We start from the raw sequence: 9,273 nt of genomic DNA, 5'->3' as shown, positions 1-9,273 counted from the left end.
CTGCACTGAATATATTTAAATGATCTTTAATGCCCTGTTTTTAGCAGCAAATTTTATTCAAACTCATCAACTATTATTCTTAGGATTTAAATAAATCAACTATGCTTTTTTTGCTCATTTTAGCTCATACAGTTCTTTGTCATTTTGTTTGAATAATGAGTACAATTAATTCTATTTGCCAAATAGAAAAGCAAAATTATGGAGCTATAAAAAACACAATGCCAAAATTACATGAGTTAATAACAAGCCAGGAATAAATTTCTACTTGGAGTTTTCTTTCTTCCCAATCCCTGTTGTACACACTTCTTTACTTTTCCTTTTGGCCCTTGATCTTGTATTGTTTCTCCATTCCAGATTTCCATTTGTAATGAGAAAAAGAATACTGATGGTTTCTATAAAGTGGGGGAACTCCCAAATTACCTTTGCAATATCTTTAGAAAATAGGAATCTATTAGATGTTTTGTCCATGAGAAGGCAGAAGTTGTAAGAATGGAAAGGAATGGAGAAGATAGGAATGTAAAATAATTGTTTATTGGAATATTTAAATGAGGGCGAGGATGAATAAGGAGTCTTGTTGGAGAGAAAATGAATTTATGTAAATGAAAGACTACTTGCTAATCTATAGAGAGAAGCCAAATGACTAACAACAAAAGTTATTAACATTTAATCTTCTTTACACTTACCAAAAAAATAGAGAGATGAAGGAATAAAGTAATCTTGGGTACAGCCATACAGTGAAAAGTCATTTGTATACTTCTGATAGGAACTGCCTTAGAGGGGCTACTGTTTAACTATTATCTACATGAAAAGAATACATTTACAATGAAAAGATATGTACACATATAATACCTTAATAAAAAAATAAAAAAGAATAAATTTAATTGAACTTTGATTGTCAAGTTCTTCACTACTTCCTTTCCCTTTGTGAGGTACTGTTTTAACTGATAATAGCCAAGAGTGGCATTTTAAGAAGGGAAAAGATGAGCAAACACTATTGCCTGGATGCAAGCCCTGTGATACAACTGTTTTTGATATAATTCTTCCTAGTTATAGTTTAAAAGGGCTTCATTGATCTCCCTTTCCCTCCCTCCCCCTTTCTCTCCCTTCCCTTCCCTCCCTCCCTCCCTCCTTCCCTCTCTCCCTCCTTCTTTTTTAAATAAAAATACATGAAACAGCCGAAACCGGTTTGACTCAGTGGTAGAGCATTGGTCTGCGGACTGAAAGGTCCAGGTTCGATTCCGGTCAGGGGCATGTAAGCTGGTTGCGGGCACATCCCCAGTAGGGGGTGTGTAAGAGGCAGCTGGTCGGTGTTTCTCTCTCATCGAAGTTTCTAGCTCTCTATCTCTCTCCCTTCCTCTCTGTAAAAAATCAATAAAATATCGTTTTAAAAAAAATAAATACATGAAACAGAGAAAGCATTAGAAAGGGAGTTTGAAGATGCTAGACTGAGTTCTAATTTCTCTGTAAATAGGTAGGAACTAACTGTTTTCAAGGACTGTGGAGGAGAAACGTGAGACTAAAATTGTATACTAACCAAGAGCATATTTGCTTAAACCAATGGTGACATCTGGTGGCTGGATATGCTAATGACGGTTTAGATCCCTCCAAGCTGATCCAGGGTTTGGCAAAGCTTGCTTTTTAAAAATGGCCTCCTTTTCCATTTGAAAATGTTACAGGGCCAGTTAGAAGTTTTATTGTTCATATTTTGTCCCTGTAATTTATTGTTTAAGAGTTCTTTTTTAATTGTGATTAAGTAGGTGAATGAACAACATGTTTTTTAGTGAGTAATAATTTGATAATTTTTTTTTTTTAAATGCAACACTATAAACAAAGCTCTAATTTCCTCTGTCTCCAGAGCTACCTCTCTGAAGCAGTGGCTGCTGCCACCATGCAGATGCTTGGATTAGTGCAGGGACATTAAACTAAGGCACATTAAAAACTTTTAAGAGTTTATTTGAGAAAAAAAAAATTAATAGATTGTCAGATTTCAGCCAGAACAACAGTAAATATTCCTGGCGGCATTAAACAACAACTTGGATGCAAAAGGCATCCTTAAAGAAGGTGCAAAAAATACTACATTCCCAAGATCCAAAGCCACTCCCAAAAGACAACCAAAAGAAATAAAGACAAGCCCCAGCCAGTTTGGTTCAGTGGATAGAGCATCTGCCTGCGAACCAAAAGGTCTTGGGGGTTCGATTCTGACCAAGAGCACTTACCTCGTTGCAGGCTTTTCCCAGGCCTGGGCCCTGGTCCGGCTTGTGCAGGAGGCAACCAATCAACGTGTTTCTCTCACATGGTTGTTTCTCTCTGTCTTTCCATCTCCTTTTCATTCTCCCTAAAGAGCAATAGGAAAATATTCTCTGGTAAGGACTAACAACAACAACAAAAAAAAACACACAAAGAAACAAACAAAAAATAAAAATAAACAATCCCCCTGAGTGTTGGCAACAGTCAGTAGAGTCCAGGCTACTGATGGGATGCAAACCACATTTCCGTTGGGCCATATTTTGGGGCGCCCAACTCCATGGTTGCCAAGACACGATCTCAGGACACAAAAGGAGATAAATGAGAAGGCAATAGCAGGCCCTAGGGGAGAAAGGATCAACAGTCAATGGGGACCCAAAGGAAATTTAGGAGCACAATTCAAAGATCTAATTCTTACAAATATTATTTTATTTTTAAAAATATATTTTATTGACTTTCCACAAAGGAAGGAAGAGGATAGAGAGCTAGAAAAGTCAATGAGAGAGAAGAAACATCTACCAGCTGCCTTCTGCACACCCCCAACCGGGTGTTGTGCCCTCAACCAAGGTACATGCCCTTGATTAGAATCAACCCCGGGACCTTTCAGTCCACAGACTGACACTGAGTCTATCCACTGAGTCAAACTGGTTTCTGCACAAATTTTATTTTATTTTATTTTTTTATTTTTTTGCCTGCCAATCCGAATTTAGGAAGGAAGGGACAATGGGAAATTTTATTTTCCTCTCTCCACCAGGCAGCGCAGAGACCAGCTCTGGGAAAGCTGGTGTTAGTGAGAATTCTCACCCTTGGCCGGCTTCTGCCTGTTTCCCCAGGATCCTGTCTGCAGGCCCTGAGTGAGTGGGGTGTGTCAGGGGGTCATCTTTTCACCAGGGACTGTGAGCAAGGATAATAATAATTTCGCCTAGTCTACCCTAGAGTGAGTGCTTGGTGGAGACCCCCCTTATCTCCAGGGCATCTAAACGAATAAACTTATCCAGGTACATTGTTCTCCTCTGTGGCTTCCTGTAATTCAAGAAGAGGTCTGGTGCGGTTAACCTGCTTTTCAGCCTTAAACCAACTGGATTCACCTGAGGCCTCAGTCCAGCCTAGGGCGGACCCTGGAGGTCCTCCAACCCGTTTGGTTTCTCTGTCAGAATAAGTCCAGCCTGAACCCTCCCACTCACCCTTCCATTTCCGGTCGGAACCAATCCGGTCCCCAGACCCAGCCCAGTTGCCAACGCCAAGTTCAAGACCCAGTCCAGACAAAGAAATGCTCCCATAAAGCCTGAAAGATGGGGATGAAAAGCCGTGGAGCTGGGGCGCAAGAGGCAGGCACCCACCGCCTCCGGAGGCAGGCAGACAGCGGCGCTCAGGGCGCTCAGCAGGTACCTGGGGCTGCTCGCTCCTTCTCCTGGGGGCTGTCCGGGTCGCCCTCGGTTTATTCTTCTGACCCCAGAACTGGTAAAAAGAGAAACTGAGGCATATTAAAATGTCCAGCCGTTTATTTGTGCAAAAATGGATTTGAAGATAGAAAGAGGCCTGGAAGAGCTGTCCGAAAGGAAAGACTTAGAAGCACAGGAAGTGTTCATACCAGGGAAAGGCTGGGCTGGTTATGGCCAGGCCTCTTTCTCTTAGGCCAGTGGTCAGCGAACTCATTTGTCCACAGAGCCAAATAGCAACAGGACAACGACTGAAATTTCTTTTGAGAGCCGACTTTCGTACACTTCTTCTAACTTCTTCAAAATAGACTTGCCCAGGCCATGGTATTTTGTGGAAGAGCCACACTCAAGGGGCCAAAGAGCCACATGTGGATCTCCAACCGTGGTTTGCCGAACACTGTCTTAGGGGATTCACAGGGGCCTATCAGGCAGGTAACCTAATTGGTGCTGACCAGGGATTTGCTGATTGACTGGTGTGAGTTCATTTCAGGGAAACTAGCTGTAATTTAAGTCTGGGTTTGGTGACTTGGGGCTTAGCATAACCAACTCCATTTGGGCCTTTTTTAAAAAAAAAAAAAAAATAAGGTTTGGACTTAAAAATAACCTGTTTATTCTCTCACTTATTTAACTCCTATTCTTGTGCCAACCTTGTTCTGGGCCAGAAACAAAAGCACAGCCCTCAACGAGGGAAGCCTCTGGTTCAGAGCCTGTGGAGCGGACCGCAGCCTGGCCTGGGTGTGGGCTCCTTTTTGTAAATCTGGACGGCAAAGGGCAGGTTTCAGTTCTCATTTTGTCATTATTTCCTGCTCTGTCTTCCATGGTTGTGAGGTCCTCGCTCCTGCCTTCTGAATCCCACTTCTCCTCCTCTCAGACGACTCCTTGTTTCTATACACAGATGAGCAATCACACTTTAATGGAATGCTTTCTATTTCCCCCATATTTAATACTGACACCTTGTGACATGGAGCATCTTGAGAGTCCCCGTGGTACAGAGTGACCAGTGCTTCCAGCTCTGTCAGTCTCCAAACTGTCTGGCTGACTCACTCCTTCCACTGTCATCCTTGAGTCTAAGCTCCCATGATCGCTGGCCTGACTATCCCTGTCTGCCTTTATTTTGTCCTCCACAGTGCAACTGGAGTGAACTTTCATAATAAGTCAGTCAGATAGTTTGTCCTGTCTCTGCTCTATCCAAGCATCTGGGACGATGTTATGAAATCTCTGTGGGCCTCGGTTCCCTTATCTGTAAAATGGGGATGGTAATGGCGCCTCTCTCCTAGGCTTGTTAAATGAGTAAATGAGTGCATATCTGTAAAGCACTTGGGGCAGTCCAAGGGCATAGTCAGCACTGTGTTGGAGCTTTCCATGTGCAGTCACTAAAACTCCCTTTCCTTCTCATTACACTGAAACTCCAGGCTCCTCACCTTGAGTCTCCAAGGCTCTACATTGTGTTGTGTCCTGCCTCTGTCTTCAAACTAACTGCTTAGGACTGCTCTTCTTGCTCATGACTGGGCCACATTGGCCTTGCCTCCAGCCTTTCGGCCTTAGAACCTGATCGGTCAAACCCTATCACACTCTTCCTCTGGACCTTTGCTTAGTGCTCTCCTCACCAATTCAGGTCTCTGTTAAAACATCTCTTCTGAGGAGCCTTTCCTGAGCACCTTATCCCTCACCTCTGTCCCAGTTGTGTTCTATTCCTTAACCTCTCTTGTTGTTTTTTTTCCTTAATAGTTGTCATAACCTGCAATTATCTTATATTTTGAATTATTTGCTTATTTTCTATCTTCCATACCCCCATGATATGAAGTACTCTTCTGCTTGGTTTACCTTTGTATCCTGAGGCTATAGAATAATACTTGGCATCTGGTAGATGCTCCATGAATATATTGCAAAGCCATTTCATCCTTCTTGGCTAATAAAATCTATGGTATAATTTAATTTTCTTGAATTAACTATAAGCACTTAGCTGGAATTAAGCAATTGCCAAACATAATTATTGTACAAGGAATTGTTTTAACTTCTCATAGATGCATTTTTCAGGATTTTTTTTTTTACATTCAAGTAAATGTTTGTCAGAGGCCTTTCTTCTTTACTTCTCTAGTTGTAGTTCTTCCATTCAGCCAGCTTTCCAGTGGTTCTGGATGATGGTTGTTCTGTATTTCAGTTGAGGTGGTGAGTACAAGCGTTTACCTAAGCCACCATCTTCCTGTGTTTCTCACATTTTTCAGGATTTTAAAATGTATTTTCAGTGCCCTAAGTTATTTAAATAGGTCTACAGTGTAATTTTTTTTCAGTCAATACCACTTTTATTAAAGTATTATGTAAAAATGCTATCTCTAGTTTTCCCTGGCAGGTGCAATTTAAAGTCTTTGGAATAGTTGAAGAAGATAAAGAATGAAATAAGGCCGGCTATTAAGACTTAGAACCCAGTGCTTTTAGGAATGTATGTTTTGATTCATGGCCCACTTTATCTATCAGTTTGGTGAAAATAGAGTAGAGGAATGACCTACTGCAGTGTTATACACAAAATTGTAAAGGAACATGGAGGATGGAGGCACTGGACAGGGCTTTGGACAGAATAATGGTGGCATTAGTTAGGATAAATGAAAAAACTATAATTTCTCCACATCAAAGTCTATAGGGCAATGTTGGGATAGCCTTATGTGCATACTCAAAGACTGACTACAGTGAACCCTCTATTTCTTGTGAAGGGGATTCAGTGCCTGTGAATACTCATAATCTTCTAGAATTTTGCTTGGTTCTGATACCTTGCTTTGTTCTATGGATATACTCTGTTGGCCCATATGGCCAAGCATCTGTCCAAAATGGTCCTAAAATATTGTGATATGATATGGGGCAGGCATGGGAAAGATATCTGTGCAAAATAAGATCAAAGACAGATTACTTGGAGAGAGAAAAGTTTCTCTCATAGAATAGAGAACTTTGGGGAAAATGTGATCCTGTTGGGCATTAGTCGTGTTGCTTTTGCAGACTGAAGAGAGAATTTCCCGCCATTCCCGAGCATTTCATACTCCCTCTGGGAGTGAAGAGAAAGGGGTAGGAGGGGAGATCAGACCAAGGGGACACAGGGGAGAGCCCTCTCCTCCCTTTCCTTGAGGAACATTAAGTTCAGAGGAGAAAAACAATTTGCATTCTGTTTTCCAGGCTGGGAATTGCTAAAAGGGATGGATGGAACCCAATTGTTTCTGTAGGGGGATGGTTAAAAACCTGACACTTGTGAGAGGAGGACAAATTTGGAGGGGGGCAGATTACTAAAGGGGGAAGGGTTAAGGGGAGATAGAAGTAAGAAGTAATGCAGAAGACTCAGAAGACAATGGGTTGGTGAAAGAAGTGCTGTCCTTGCAAGGCTTGGAGTAAAATCAGGTCTTCCTTCTTCCTAATCCACATGGCCCACCCCTTTCCCACACACACATCCAAAGAAAAGAATGGCCCCTGGTATAAAAGGAGGGAGTAAAATAATCTAGATCTGTATCACAATGCTTGAATCCCTGATTTCCTTTTTTTCCTTCCCACCCCCCAATACACCTCTCTCCAATAGACAGGCACCCAAGTAATGCTGGATTGGTAATTATCACCCTTTCAGTGAAGAATTGCTTAAAGATTGCCTGGGGTCCTGACTCATTGTGGCCAACTGTGCCTTGGAGGCCAGTTCCCCACAAATGAGGCCTAGTTGCAGAAGCAGTAAGTGCCCTTCTCTTCTTGGGTAGTTAAGAGCAGCTCTTTCTTAAACAAAGGAGCTTCTACACAATTCCAGGTATAATCAGGAGCCCTAATAACACCCTTAGAAATCCTTGGATTTTGGTGTATCTGAAACTGAGAATAGGAAATATGCTCTGCCCTGATGCCTTCCTTCTCCTTCCTCATCTGGTGGTGGTGGTGGTGGTGTGTGTGTGTTAGAAACTTAATTAAATGAGACTGGTGTAACAAGAAGAAAGCATTGCAGAAGTGCAAAGGAGTCCAGTATGGCTTCTCACATGCAAAATAGAACCAAGTGCCCTTATTAAACAAATAAAAAAAATAATTAAAAGCAAATGATTATTCAAGAAATAGGTCAATATCTAGAGAATTACAGAAATTCCATTTAGAATCATTGATGTCTGCTTCTAAGATGCAAATGTGGCAAACTTGAATCTATAATGGTGGGATTCAGCCCCTCCCACAGTTTATTCTTGGCTCTGCTTTATCACAATCTCAGACCCTTGAATCTCCAAGATGGGATAAGGCTCACCACTGGGTAGGAAAGGAAAGGTGGCCATTGAAGGTTTGTTTTCAAGTAGTGTTACAATGTCCCTGCTTCCAGGTGTGGCCTGAGGTGGGTCTCATCACACCATCTTGGCATCAGGATGGCTGCATCAGAGCAGCCCCGTTAATAGATCATACTCTCGGAATAGAAAACAGGCACATTATCTCAGCGCAAGAGTAGTTGTTACTGGTACACCATCTGCCCTTGCGAATATGCCTCACTGACATCCACAGTAATTCAATCAAGTCGATTAGAACTCAGCAGTGACCTAATTCCATGGGTAGCACACAACAGCTGTATGTTTATACCAGTTATCAGAACAGGGCTACCAAGCTGTAGCAGTGATTTAGGTGGCACTTTATAAAAAATGTAGATCAATTTATTTTAGTTTATTTTTGTTGTTGTTTGTTTTTTGTTAACCGTCACCTGAGGATATTTTTCCATTTGATTTTAGAGAGTGGAAAGGAGAGGGAGAGACACATAGAGAGAAACATCAATGTGAGAGAGACACATTCATTGGTTGCCTCTGCATTCACTCCCTGACCAGGGCTAGGGACCGAGCCTGCAACCGAGGTACATGCCCTTAACTGGAATTGAACCCTGGACCCTTCAGTGTGCGGGCTAACTCTTTACTGAACAAAACCGGCTAGGGCTTTCAGTTTATTTATGTTTTTGAAATATATTTTTATTTATTTCAGAGAGGAAAAGGAAGGGAGAGAGAGAGAGAGAGAGAGAGAGAGAGAGAGAGAGAGAGAGAGAGAGAGAGAGAGAGAGAGAGAGAGAAACATTGATGATGAGAGAGAATCGTTGATTGGTTACCTCCTGTATGCCCCCTTACTGGGCATCGAGTCCACAACCCAGGCATGTGCCCTTGACTGAAATAAAACCTGGGATCCTTCAGTCCACAAGTCTAACCTCTTCCTCTAATCTGCTGGTACTCCCCACTGGAACCAGTGGGCAAGGTGGCCAGCTGATGAGGCCAATGGAAGTTAGCTTTATGGGGCTAACACAGAGGAAAACAATGCACTTTTCAACTCCCAGACAAGGAAAGATGAAAAGATCAACAAGATGCAATTTGTAAACTTAGAGCAGAACTGCAAAGAAGACTTAAGGGGTTTCTCTGTGTGAGTTTGTGTTTGCTACTGCGGCTTCCTCCACCTGCTTTGGTTTTCTGTGGATGAGTCACATGCTGATTTAAGATGTGTTGAGCATTTAGGACTGTTTGCAAACAAGACTTTCTTCTTGTGCCTACACTGTCATCCTCACTCAACAGGCTTATTAGGTGCTGAGAACTAGAAGCTATGGGAAAGACAGGCTAAGAGGGAAACT

Source organism: Pipistrellus kuhlii, unplaced genomic scaffold (assembly GCF_014108245.1).
Source record: "Pipistrellus kuhlii isolate mPipKuh1 unplaced genomic scaffold, mPipKuh1.p scaffold_m20_p_10, whole genome shotgun sequence".
Lineage (NCBI taxonomy): Eukaryota > Metazoa > Chordata > Mammalia > Chiroptera > Vespertilionidae > Pipistrellus > Pipistrellus kuhlii.
This window is presented reverse-complemented; position numbering follows the sequence as displayed.